This window comes from Lepus europaeus, chromosome 7 (assembly GCF_033115175.1).
Source record: "Lepus europaeus isolate LE1 chromosome 7, mLepTim1.pri, whole genome shotgun sequence".
NCBI classification, from domain to species: domain Eukaryota; kingdom Metazoa; phylum Chordata; class Mammalia; order Lagomorpha; family Leporidae; genus Lepus; species Lepus europaeus.
In genome coordinates this window covers 126,369,888-126,384,442 of record NC_084833.1, presented here as the reverse complement: position 1 = coordinate 126,384,442, position 14,555 = coordinate 126,369,888, and the positions used below count along the sequence as shown (strand labels likewise).

At 43.9% G+C, this 14,555-nt stretch overlaps 1 pseudogene; it reads right to left on the bottom strand.

The window, feature by feature from the left end:
- The window catches only part of LOC133764000 (nucleus accumbens-associated protein 1-like), a 34,064-nt pseudogene extending 20,256 nt beyond the window's left edge, over window positions 1-13,808 (bottom strand).
- Window positions 13,809-14,555: the final 747 nt, after the last annotated feature.

Below are 14,555 nucleotides of genomic sequence, written 5' to 3'. Positions count from 1 at the left end.
CTGGCATTTCTCTCTTGCACATTTTAGGATCTTTCCTTTGTGTTTCACTGTGGTGAGTTTGATTACGACGTTTTGTGGTGAGGATCTCTTTTGATCATGTTTATTAGGGGTTCTATGAGCTTCCTGTACTAGGATGTCTCTGTCCTTCTCCAAACCTGGGACATTTTCTGCAAGTATGTCACTAAAAAGGCCTTCTAATCCTTTCTCCCTTTCCCTGCCTTCAGGAACTCCTGCAAACTGAATCTTGGGTTTTTTAATAGTATCCTGTAGATTCCTGACAGTATTTTTTAGATTTCTGATTTCTTCTTCTTTTCTTTGATTTGACTGTTTCCTTTTCTGTGCTCTGTCTTCTATGTCCGATATTTTCTCTTCTGCTTCACCCATTCTGTTTTTAAGGCTCTCTAATATGTTTGTCATTTGATCTATTGAGTTCTTCATTTCATTGTGGTTTTTGGTCACTATCACAGTTTCATGTTCTACTAGTTGTTTCATTTCATTTTGATTCCTCCTTAATATTTCATTTTCACGAGAGAGATTTTCTATCTTGTCCATTTAGGATTTCTGTAGTTCAAGAATTTGTTTTTGAGAACTTCGTAATGTTCTTATCAATTTTTGAGATCTGCTTCTTGCATTTCGTCTATCTCTTCATCTTCATAATCTTGCATTGGGGTGTCTTGTTCATTTAGGTGCATCATAATGTCTTCCTTGCTCTTGTTACCTCGGTTTCTACGTTTGTTGTTTGTCATGTTGGAGATAATTTATGTTTTTTTTTCCCTGTGGTGTTTTTTTTTTCTCGTTATACTATGCCTCTTTGTGGGCTGTCTGTTTTGATGGATCCTTAGAAGCTGTGATGGGTGTGGCCAGAGAGCTCTGCTTGATTCTTTAGGTCTAAGGCTGTGCAAAAAGTGACTCACCCAGATTGTTCTCTCCCTTTATTCTTGCTGGATCTCTCTCTCTCTCTCTCTGTCTTTTTTTTTTTTTTGACTCATTTGGGAAATAATTCTGCACAGCTGTGTGGAATTGAGGGTAGTTGAAATCTGGCCTCTGTGAGTATTCATTTGATCTACCCCTAGGACCGCACAAAGGTTTATGCAGCCCTCAATGTGTTCTCAAGTTTCACTATAGTCCCAAAGTTACTGAGTTTGTGTACTGGTTGGCGCTTTACATATGTAAAAAGGCACCTGCTCTTTGTTTTGTTAGGTGAGTGGAGAGAGAATCCTCTGCCTTTCCTCACCAATGTTCGGGTTTCTGAGGTTTTTGTTTTACCTCCCATTCGTTCCTGCGCTGGCAAGATTCTGTGGCTCGGCTCCCGCGGCTGGGCTTCCACGCGGTGGGCTCCCTGTAGGTCCTCTGTGTCACATCCACTAGATCCGGAAACCTTTCCTCTGCAGTTTTTTCTTGATTATTTTTCTGTGGCTACAGTAATTCCACTTTTATGAAACTTTATTTTCCCAGACTATCTGCGCACGTCCTCACTATCCGCCATCTTGGCTCCGCCCTGAGGCCTTACAATTTAAAGTATGAACCTAATTTTCTAGCATTACTACATCTACAAGTTGAACATCCCTAATCTAATCCCAAATTGGATTTTTGGATTAGGGATGATGACTCAGGAAAATCAATGTAACTATTCTAAAATGCAAAAATTTTGCAAATTCTGAAACATTTCAGAACCCACAACTTTTGGAGAAGGGATCCTCAACCTGTACATACTAATCTACAAAAGACCTGAGAGGTGCTCACTGGTACCTTCATTTCATAACCATCAGAGGAGACTGAGGAAAGATGTTGTAGAGTAAATTGGCTAGCAGCCACTTTAGGATTTTTGGACACAGATTCCATGTGTTTCCACTGGATGCACAAGAATGTTGAAGTCCAATATCTAAGAGATACAGACATTAGCTACATGGTAAATGAAGTTTTCTTTCATGATGGAAGTTTGTATTCCAAAGTTTGCATTCTTCATGATGGAAGAACTTTTCTTTCATGAGCAGATGGAGAGAAGAGGCTGCTTACCCAAATGGATGGCCTCAAGAGGAAGAAAAATGAGAAGGATGAGAATAGTGGTTCTTACTTAAACAGTCATTTGGTGGCTGGTGTCACAGCTCACTAGGCTAATACTCCACCTGCAGCGCCGGCACCCTGTTTTCTAGCCTTGGTTGGGGCACTGGATTCTGTCCAGGTTTGCTCCTCTTCCAGTCCAGCTCTCTGCTGTGGCCTGGGAAGGCAGTGGAGGATGGCCCACATCCTTGGACCCTGCACCCACATGGGAGTCCAGGAGGAAGCACCTGGCTCCTGGCTTCAGATCAGCACAGCATGCTGGCTGTAGCAGCCATTTGGGGGGTGAACCAATGGAAGGAAGACCTTTCTCTCTGTCTCTCTCTCACTAACTGCCTGTAAAAAAAGTCATTTGTTAAGAAAGGAATTCAAGCACATAGCAAGAGATAAGTTTTTCTAGAAATACCAATATAATGACTACATGGTACAACCATATCAGATTCATGACTTTAAATAACTTTGAAAATTATTTGGATTATTTGGAAATTTGCATAGAACCAATTAAATATTACTTTAAAATCATCAGCATGATAAATGTAATTTATTTTTTAAAGGGAACACAGAAATCTGTATGCTGGGGATAGAAAATAATATTTATTATAAAATTTGGTTAAAAATATTTTGTGTTAACCCAAGTAGAATACTGCATTCAATTAAGTATGGATCCTCTATGGATTTTGTATTCTGCTAAAATTATAAAGAATTGACACTAACTTGAATTATTAGAAGTAACTTGGGGACAGTTCTACATACATACAAGTTCTTTTGACATCTTATTCAATCATTGATCTAAGTTTTTAACTTGGAAGAATTTATTCCAAAGATTCTGAAATAGGAACCATTCATCTGAAATAAGATCACACCTTTGTTGACTTTTATGATTTCAACTTAGTAACTTTTACAAATTTGAGAAAGAGAGAAAAAGGCAGGTAGGTCACTCTGCAAATTCCTGCAATGGCTAGGGCTTGGCCAGTGCTGAAGCCAGGCATCAGGAGCTCAATCCAGGTCTGTCCTAGGTGGCAGGAACTCAACTAGTTAGACCATCACTGCTACCTTCTAAGTTCTACATTAGCAAGAAGCTGGAGTCAGGAGTCAGATCCAGGAATATAAACTCAAGTATTCCATGATGGGCCCCAGTTGTTTTAAATGGCATCTTATACCACTGGACTAAAACACCTGCCCTGCTCCAATTTAGTAATTTAAATCACTAGATTTACCCTTCCCTGAGTTGTTTTATATTTCACATAAGAAAAAGGAGCTTATGATAATTTTTATTAAAACACATTTTAACCTTAAAAATACCTCCTTATTCTAACATTACTTTTTTGAGTTTGTTATTACTGCTTATATTTTTAAAAATTTCTATTACCTATATTAAGTGAACAGTATTTTTCACTGATCTATACTTGCTACTACCACTAAACAGCAAAAGGATTACAATAGGACCCATTGGCCAAGTGGTCCCAGCTTGTATCTGACCTTAATAACCAATTCACTATGAAAGGCATATACTGTTTTGTTTAAAGGTTCTTTATAACTCAATAGGTATTATATTCATTTTAAAATGTGAATTTAAGAAAAGTATTAAAAGTTTCTTGAGGGGCTGGTACTGTGGTGTAGCAGGTAAAGCTGCTGCCTGCAGTGCTGGCATCCCTATGGGCACCAGTTCAAGTCCCGTCTGCTCCACTTCTGATCCAGCTCTCTGCTATGGCCTAAGAAAGCAGTAGAAGATGTCCCAAGTCCTTGGACCTCTGCACCCATTTGGGAGACCCGGAGGAAGCTCTTGGATCTTGGTTTTGGATTAGCACAGCTCCAGCTGTTGCAGCCAATTGGTGAGTGAATCACAGATGGAAGACACCTCTCTCTCTTTCTCTCTCTCTCTCTGCCTCTCTTCTCTCTGTGTAATTCTGACTTTTAAAAAAATAAATAAATCTTTAAAAAGTTACTTGATATTTTATGCTACTGTACAAAAGACTATATTAATTATATATTATATATTAATTATATGCATAATCAGGGGGAATATATATTTCACATATAAATGTATAATATATTTATTTTATATATTTATATATCATATATTTATTATATATTTATATATTTATGCATTATATGTAAATATTATATATTATGAATACATATATATTACATATAAATATATAAAATATATATACTAAAGAGAACCCCCTTTTTTTCTGGTAAATAGAAATTATAGCAGCAACAATTGAAGAAGTTACACAATATCTTGAAAGTAGATTCCAGTCTTCACTGGAATATGAGTAGAGGCAGATCTGATCTTTTTCCTGTATTTTTTTTTATTCCTGCATATTTACTTTTTTCTCCCTGGGAGTTAGGCCTTCAAAATGAAATCTTGTCTGTTCTCATGAGGAAGAAAGGCTTTCCTTAGCTTCCCTGTCCCCTGGAGCCTTGGCAACATGGTTCTGGTGTCAACTTTATGCTCTCCTGTTACCCTTCCTTCTTATAAGCCCCTGGGACATCTCTTAGTGCCTTTCTACAGAAAGAGCTCCTACACCTCCTGCAGTACACTGTCGGCCAGTTTCCATCAGACTTTAGCATTATAGTATGTGGAGTAAAGAAAAGAGCTGACATGAAATACACTGTTTTCAGAACAACTGATAACTGGTCACATTGGCCTTTTCCTACAGCTAAAAGAGGCTGAGAGATGAATATAGACAAACTTTACCCCATCATCCTGTGAAAGCGGTTATTGATCATCAAATCTTGCTGGTCAACAACCTTCCTTGGGTTTGTGATATGCTGGGAAAGAAAAAAAACACAAAGATCAGAGACTCTGACCCATAGAGTATACACAAGAAAACAATTACATCAATTAAATTTGCTATTTATTTAATGCTGTTATACCATGCTCTTAATTCTTTAATTCTACATATCAACTGACTTTTATCTTGAGGAAGAACACAAAGAATTAGCTGTCAAGAAAAAGAAATCTTCATAAAAACCATAATAAAATGTGAAACTAGGCCAAATTCAATAACCTAAAAATTGGAAAGAGCTATGATATTTATGCTATCTCATATTCATATCACTAGTCTTATTCCCAATAATTTATATTTTGGGATATTTAATAAATACATTATTACAAGATGCAAGAAATGAACATTCACAGGCCAAAAAGCAAGATTTCAAAAGCTACATTACTAAATGGAATCAAAACCTTCTCCACATTTATAGTAATAAAAGAAAAAATTACTGAGGTTTGAATCATAGTTGAGTATGGTTCCAATCTTAATAGAAGAGGCAGGGGTATTAAGAAGCACAAGGTCCAGTTAGTCAACTCTATGTGTAGGGCTCTGTTTTAAAACAAACAGGTAAAGAGGAGAGGAAAACAGTGTGAGGACAGAGGTCACAGTCTTCAAGGTGAAATGATTCCCCTTACAACAACAAAATGTAATTTATAATTGGCAATTCAGCTTAGGAAACAAGCACTCTTAAAATGACAAATTTGATTTAATTTAGTTTAATAAAACATTAAAATAAATCTGGATTTGGGTTTACTTTTAGCAAATGAAGAATACTAAAAATTAAACAACAGGGTATGGGGGTGGTATACAAATATTTGTATACAAATATTCTTGCAGCTGGTCTCCTGCCTTTACTACCTACATATAACAGAAAAAATGCATTTTAATTATTAAATTTAAATTCTTAAATCTAATCTAAAATTGTCTCATATATCATGCATGTTATACTGTCTTTACTTGCACAGACACAGTATGCTCAATTTATGCAGATAATCCTAAAATCTTTCAGTAGAAGTCATTTTAGAAACTACTCTAAATCCCAATTAATTCATTTTTGGAGAACAAAAGGAGGTACTATTTCAAAACAATTAAAAATAGCTGCTAATTATCATTACCAGTTTTGGTAACCAAAGGTTCTTTTCTTCCGAAGGCACACAATCTCCGTCTATTTCTCCTGGTTGCCTTGACTTTTGTGCTTTTAAGCAAAAGAAATGTGAAAAATCCTTCCAATCCTCTATTTATGAAAAGAAGAGAGGATGAATAAATGATGGCACTTGATACAGTAAGAACCTGCAAGCTAATTGCCCCCTCCCTTTCCTGCCCAGCTCAGGAGTTTCTGCAAACATTTTTGAAAAACATAAAAGTGTCGCTCTGATTTTTGCACCCTCAGAAGAAGAAAAGATGGTTATTTCAAATAATTGCTTTATCATCACCAGTTACTTAGGACTAAAGCTGGTTCAATCTCATTAGTAAATGTCCTGTGAAAGATAAACATGAATGGCCAAATGACTAGGAGTGAAGTCTCTTCGAAAATTCAGCAATCCCCTTCATGGGTAATCTTCTAGGGCATTAGGTAATGTGTTGATCTGCTGCAATCACAAACTGTAAATAAATATTTTCCTCTTACCTTCCAGCAAATGCTGCAGAATCTGCTGCTTTTCAGCTGTCCATTAATCACCTACTGCCCTTATTGCCAAGTAATTGTTGTTTACAAAGAGTCCTTCCCATTCTTTCATTTAAAGAAACCAAAGCATGGGAATCCCTTTGTTAGAATTCTTCTACTTGGAGAGGAATTCTATAGGAAATTAATTTTAAACTAGTCTAAGAAATGCAACTTTTTTAAAAAAATTATTTGACAGGTAGAATTATAGACAGTGAGAGAGAGGGAGACAGAGAGAAAGGTCTTTCCTCCATTGGTTCACTCCCCAAATGGCTGTCACAGCCTTTGCTGTACTGATCCGAAACCAGGAGCCAGGTGCTCCTTCCTGGTCTCCCATGCGGGTGCAGGGACCCAAGCACTTGGGCCATCCTACACTACCCTCCTGGGCCACAAGAGAGAGCTGGACTGGAAGAGGAGCAACTGGGATTAGAACCCAGTGCCCATATGGGATGCCAGTGCCACAGGTGGAGGATTAACCAAGTGAGCCATGGCCCCAGCCATGCAATTGCAGAATGCAAAATTGCAGAAATGCAATTTTTAAAACATGTATATTTAGTTGTTTATTATTTCTAAATGCATGGGTGTCTTTTTGGATACAGTTCTTCTGTAGATTTAATGAATATGTATATAGCTATAATTATGCCAGCAGCTGAAATTCATAATGTCTAAGAAGGCTATTCCATCTCCACTGAAATGCTGGTAGTGCAGTTCAGTAAATAAACAAAAAAATTAATATAAATACTTGACTCCAAATAAATACTTGACTGCCAGAGACATAGTTCCTCAAATGATAAACACACAAAAAAAGAATTGTTAATTACATTGATTTCTCACATGCAATATTTGTGTAGATAAACTTGTTTCTCTTTAATGTTAGACTGGGCAGTTAAGTATAATAAGACTGCTTTATTTAGCTGTTAATGCTATTCACTATTGAAATCTCTGCAACTTCTTTCTAAATAATCATTTTAAAATTTTTAACAGGTATGGGAAAATTTAAAATAAGACAACAAAATATTAAAAAGCCTCACTGTAAAAAATGTTAATAGCAAGCCTGAATACCATGCAGTACCTATGGCTGAGTAGATAAACAACTGAAATGTGCCTCCCAGGCATGCAGACACCAGGGGCCTAACACCTGTGCCTGATTAATATATGAGTAAATCAGCTCTACTGGGAAATAATTGGAAATTAATTGTCCGAAACCATTTACTGAGTTTGAATAAAGTAATTAGAGATATATTCTAATATGCATTTTGCAGCAAACCAAACATTAACAATTGTTTGTTGCGGCCAGCGCTGTGGTGCAGAGGGTTAACACCCTGGCCTGAAGTGCCAGCATCCCATATGGTTCAAGACTCAGCTGCTCCACTTCCAATTCAGCTCTCTGTTATGGCCGGAGTAGAAGATGGCCCAAATCCTTGGGTCCCTGCACCCATATGGGAGACAGGGAAGAATCACCTGGCTCCTGACTTTGGATCAGCACAGCTCCGGCCACTGGAGCCAACTGGGGAATGAACCATCGGATGCAAAACCTTTCTCTCTGTCTGCCTCTCTCTCTGTTTGTAACTGACTTCTGAACATAAATAAATAAATCTTTTTTTTAAAAAAAAGAATTATTTGTCAACAGTGGAGGCAAGTAAGATCAGTTTTATGAATTTTCTCTCATTCCATCATGTCACAAATAAAGCTATAATTTAAATGTTATCATCAAAGCTGCCAGCAACACTATCTTGAGAGGCTTGCTGAAAAGAAAGCCACTGAAACCTCTGGTCATCCTATATACATGTACATACAGTCATTACCCACCAGACCCTATTCATCTGAGGAAAAGATGATCTTGCAAACTAGGCTAGCAGCCATGACTATAACCAACTGAACACTTGAAGCTCAAAAACCTAACCATGGGAAAGATGCATCTTCTCCAAAGTGTTCCAGAAGTGCAACCAAACTTGCTGAATTTTGTCTTACATAAAAACATATTTATGAGAGTACCTCAAAAAGTTCATGGAAAACAGTATTTATTTAGGGACCAGCGTGGCGTAGCAGGTACAGCTGCCACCCATGACACGGGCATCCCATATGGGAGCTGGTTCATGTCCTGGCTGCTCCACTTCCAATCCAGATCCTTGCTAATATGCCTGGGAAAGCAGTGGATGATGGCCCAAGTTCTTGGGTCCCTGTAACCATGTGGGAGACCAGGAAGAAGCTCCTGGCTTCAGCAGTCTGGCACAACAATGGACATTGCAGCCATCTGGGAACTGAACCAGTAGATGGAAGATTCTCTATCTCCTCTCACCTCTCTCCTCTTTCTACAACTCATTCAAATAAGTAAATAAATAATTCTTTTTGTTTTAAAAGGACAAGTTTATTTCAGTGCAAACATTTCAAAATTCATTCATAGTTCCTTCTTAAGACACATTTTTCATGAATCCTTTGAATACTCACAATAGAGGTATGTGAAGAGAAGGAAGGGAGGGAGGGAAGAAGAGAGAGCACAAATAAATAGCAAAACTCTAACAATGATGTCATTAAAATGTCAAAAAATCTATTATGAAAAAACATTTTACATAAATCACCTCTAACCTTTACAACAAGCCTCTGAGTTTAGAGTGTTTTTAATCTTCCTTTCCAAATGAGGAAACCAAGGTTCAAAAAAACTAAATAACTGGTGGAGAGAAAAAAGGAATGAGAATTAGAAAACACACCTCCCTGGAATAAGGTGGAAGACAAGAGACACTAAAAGGACACATGATACTCCAGATATTATGAGCAAAATTGCTTCTAGCAACAAGGCAAGGTTGAAATCTGTGATTTCTTCCCCACATTTTTCACTTTTGAGTACCACCATTAAGGACATAGAGATCAGTTTTCACCAGTTACACTCAGAAGGTAGGTTAACAACAGCTGTTGTGAGGGTTCATAACCTGGGTCGTTTAGGCATACAAAAGCCTTGAATGGAATAGTTTAGAGACATGAGCATTGAAGGGCTCCTTTTAAAGCCAGGAGTGTCATCTAGTGGTAACTCTGCTAACCTTGCAGGCACTGGGTCCTTGAAAACAATCAGCACCGAAGCTGGGAGAGGCACCCTATGTAGGTTTCATCTCTACACTGGTGTTAATGGACCAGAGGCTGCCGTGGAATCACTGTGTTTCGAAGGATTCTGAACCCACCCTGTCCTCAAAAAGAAACACTGTGCCTGACTAAAAACAACGGTCATGAGTGTCATCATCATTTCTCAGGGAATCAAACTTTCACAGCAGCAACTGATGCCCTCCCCCTTAATAATTCCTGCTTAGGAAGCACCATGTCCTGCAATAGTTTTCTGTAACACGGAAATGCACTAGACTATGCAATGAATACTCATAAATAGTAAGTAAATGTAGCTGATGATTACAGAGGAATATCTATTTCTAATTATATTAATGTAATGTTTTCCAAAGATATGAACATAAATTGGTATGGGACTAGTTAGGACTTTCTGTCACTTCATTATTTTTCTGTTACAAAAGTGTTTAGTTTATTCTCCTATCACGGATTCTCTGGCAGTTCTCATTTCCAGACGCCGTTCCTCCTTTACAGTAGTTCATGTGCAATCTCACCTCCAGGCCCGGGGAGGGGACGGGAAGGGCCTTGGCACTTCGTGAGGGCCGGGTGCGGGGGCGGTCTGCCCTTTGTGAAAAGGGGCTTGGAGGTGCAGGACGGGGCAGCTGGGGGAGGGAGGGGGAGCTGAGGTGGAGGAGGACTCTACAGTCTTTTTTTATTTTTTGTTTCAAATTTTGTTAATGTCCGTGGATGATTCTTCCCCGTTTGCGTTCCTTCCTGGCTATCCATGGTGAGCAACCATGGGGTGCAGGGCAAGGCAAGGAGGGACAGCAGCTGGCTGCCCGTGGGCTCCTGGGCTAAGGCACAGCCCTGTCTTTGGCTGTCCTGGTGGAGAGTTCCCTCCTCTGCAGCCCCAGCCCATCCCACCCCCCAGTCCAGGGAGCCAGGAACCACCTCTCAGGGTCTATGAAGACCGCTGGGCTCTGCCACCTAGCCCTGGTGCAGCAGAGATCCCCCACCATGGGAAAAGGTAGGGAAGGGAGGAGACCCCTGGGTTCCAAAGAGCCAGTCCCCCGCTCAGTCCTGGGAGGCCTGGGCATGCCCACTGTCTTCTGAGGGTCTGACTGGAGCCCCCCACCCGGCCCCGCCCCCAGCTGCTTGCGAAGTGTGACCAGGACATTGTGCTTTGGGTAGCCGCTGAGGCAGGGGTGGGGTGGGGACTAAGGGGCTTGTGCTTTAGCAAGGGGTGCTGTCTCCCCCCCCACCACATACACACTCTGTGTGGCTGGGGGCTAAGGCGCAGGCCAGAATGAGAGAACAGAGCGCCATGACTCCCCCCAAAGCAGACTGGTAGTGACACTGTTGGAAGGGTCCAGTGTGGGGCGAACACCTCCAAGACCCCCCCACCGGAACCTCCCCTAAAATGCCTGGCCTGGAAAGTGTGATCCTCAGACACAAGGGGCACACAGAAGTCAGAGGCAGGAGGCAGAAAGGCTGGTGGTGGTGGGGAGAGAGGTGTGGGGGTGGGGAAGAACCCTCCATGTGTTCTGCATACACACACTCCCATACACACACACTTGCCCTGGGCCAGGAGAATGAGAGGAATGGTGAGAGAGAAAATACTGCCATCAGCCCAAGCAGACCCTGCTCTGTTCCTGGGGGAGCCAGGCTCACCCAACCAGCCAAGGCCAGGGACCTCCCTTGAAATACAGCAGTGGGGGGGGTTGGGGGAGGAAGGGGAGGGAGGGGAGCAGGTCAGACCTACGGGGCCACGTCAGCACCATGCAGCCACACTCCACATGCCCCCCCCATATCCTGCCTTCCACAATGCATTCCACCCCCCATCAGGGACCTGGGGTGGGTGGGTTGGCTCAGACCCAGTCCTGTTGGTTTGAAAAATAAAAGGAAATCTTATACTTCAATATTTCAGTCGCTAAAAAATGTTTTAAAAAGTTATGTATATGGGTAGGGGCTAGGGGCCCTGTCCCCGGGTGGGGAGCAGCAGGGTTGGATAGCGAGAGGAGGGCAGGGCATAGCCCTGCCCCTTCCAGCCTGCCCCCTCCCCATTCCAACCCTGGTTCAACTCTGCCTCTTTTACCTTCATTCAAGTTTGGGAAAAAGCAAAAAGTTGCACATGACACACAGATACACACAGAGACTCTGCAAGCCCAAGGTGGGCGCCTCCAGAGCCTCCTTGGCTCCAGGGGACTGGGATGGGGGGAGGGGAGGGGGCAGGTGTGGTGGAGGTGTGTTGGGGGCAGGGGTAAGAGCAGGGTGCTGAGCCACCACCCCAGCCACTTAGGTTGCTTGGGGCATTGCTCTGAGCCTGCTTGCTAGGCTGTAACACAGGCAGTCCCTGCAGCCTCCCCTGCTCCAGCCCCCAGGCACAGGGCCTGAGGAGGATGCAGGAGGGTGCTTTGGGAGGCCTGGAAGCACTGGGGGATGAGTGGGGGTGGGGAGGGGTCCTGAGAACCCCCTCGAGTCTCAGCAGAGGCTGAGGAAGGACTTCTGCCAGGCAGGCCCCTGCCCCATGCCCTGACTGGTGAGGCACAGTGCTTGGGGTGAGGGAAGGGGGGAGCCTAGTGTGGAAGAAGGAAACCAGGGCCTGCCCCCCCACCTGTCCACCCCACCCAGAAGGGGCAGGGGAGGCCCAGCAGCATGCAGCGCCCCCCGCAGGGCCTGGGGAGGGACAGAGTAGCTCCTGACCAAGGTGTGTGACAGGACATGGGGGTGGGGTGGGGAAGTGTGACGGCCCCCCACCTTGCCCCCATGGCTGACCGGCTGGAAGCCGAGCTCCACGCCCATCACTTCTGGCTCCGTCTTGCCCAAGTCGCTGATGCAGGCAGTGAACGGTCACCCTCGGAGTGAGCAGCTTCAGCTTGGGCATCCAGCTCTGGCACACGACCATGCACGCGTTGTGGCACGTGCCGGCCATGATGGCGTTCCTCTCGCTCTTCTTGAAGTTCCAGCAGTGGTACTTGAGGGCGTGGAGGGCGTGGCTGTCCAGTGGTTTGCTGGTGCCACAGTGTGGGCCAGTGCATCCCCATCAAAGGAGGAGACGAGGAGCGGCTGCAGCAAGACCTTGTGCCAGTTTCTTGAGCTGTGCCCTCGTGATGTACACCTTGGTGCCTGTCACCAGCTCCAGCTTCTGGGAGGGGTCGCCCTCATTGTAGAACTAGTGTTGACAACGTGTGCCGATCTGGGAGCGACACCAATCTTGCCGCACCCAGATCCGACTGCGGGTTCCAGAAGGGCCTCAACCTTCTTGGCTGTCGGGCCCCCGTTCATCGCGCTGTGCACGATGTACCTGTTGCAGATCTGCAGGCACTGCTCGTCCGAGCCTTCCTCCCACGCGTCCTCCCTCCCACGCGTCCTCCTCCTCATTGTGGTAGAAGCCAGGCTGTCGCTGGTGTAGGCACACCAGGTGCCGGGGTTCACATGCCTCAATGAGCTGAGCTGGCACCCAATGCCCGCCGCAGCCACCACCACCCTACTGGCCAGCTGCCCGGCCCACTCTCGCAGCCATGGCCACCCCTGCGGGCTGTGCGGCCACCACCACTGGGGTCTGCTGCAAGTGCTGCGGGTTGGCCACCAGGTCCAGCACATAGAACTTGACCATCTGCGGCTACCACCGCCGCCACCCCTGGCCTCCTTGGGGCCAGCGTCCCACAACCGCTTGGCCACGGGTGTGCACTGCACTGAGTCGGACTCCTGCTGCTCCGTCCTGACCCGTGACATGACGGGCAGTGGCGAGGTGCAGACTGGCCAGCTAAAAGTCTGCGCCACGGGGCTCTGCGGCTTGGAGGAGGGCACCCCTTGGCATGCAGGTCCTGGGAGTCGCCACTCTGGGAGCTCCCCTTCAGGAAGAATTTGGTGCCTTTCTCCAGGATCTCCTGGATCTGTAGGAAGCCCACCCTGTGTGTGAGCAGGAACTGGTCCCCCACATTCCTGCTCATCCGGCCCCTGTAGCAGAAGCTCAGGGTCTGCTGGAACGACTCCAGCTGCATGGCTGCCGACAGCTCCACCACTGCACTCCGGCTGCTGCTGAACAGGTCCCAGGAGTAGGAGCTGCTGGCAGCCAGCACAGCCCGGTGGGCTTCGAAGGCCTGACCCCTGACCACCACCGACACATCCCAATACAGGCCCTGCAGCCGCTGTTCACTGAGGCACTCCAAGATGCCATTGCTGAAGTTGGGGATCTCCACCTGGAGGCTCTGCATCACAACAGCGGCTGCACCATGGCCGCACTCCAAAGCCTCCATGGCCTCTCATGCAGCTGCAGCAGCTGCGGTGGCCACTCATTGTTAAATTTGATTGTTTTAAAAAATGATATATAAATGACTAAATTATGTGCTAATACAGGACTAGAAAATATTTGAATTATTGTTTCAAATATGATATTGTTCCAAATATATGTCTATAATGCATTATAGAAAATTATACTGTATCTTACATGATAGTTTCCATCCTAATTCTGGGTATTTTTTGGACAGGAATCAATGTCTTTATGGATCTAACTTAACAAAGCCAAAAAAACTACAATCCTGGCCAAGAGAATAAAGACTACGTCACACAGTCTAGAACTGAAGATCTCCAACACTTGCTTAAGGAGAGATATTGGGCTTCTACTGATGATGAAATTATTGAGTGTTTAACAGACAAGATCATCATCACAGGAAGCTCAGCAAGTTAGAGAGAGAGGCAGGGGACAGATCCCAGCTGTGTGAACCCAGCACTAAGAGGACAGTGTGGCAGATGGAGCTCTTAGAGCCAATCACACAGTTCAAAGGTCAGCCAGCCAATCAATCACGTTCATCTCACTGAGATTTCAGTAGAGAGAAAACAGAAAAGGCCAGGGCAGGATGAAAGGACTTTAAGTGGGACTCAGTCACAGGCAGATGGTGGAATATCTGAAGCTGAGGAAGCCAAAGGTCAGACAGCTGAACTTGATACTAAAGGGTTCATTTATACACTTCTATAGTCCCGAAGTACAGCCTGATACTTTTTAA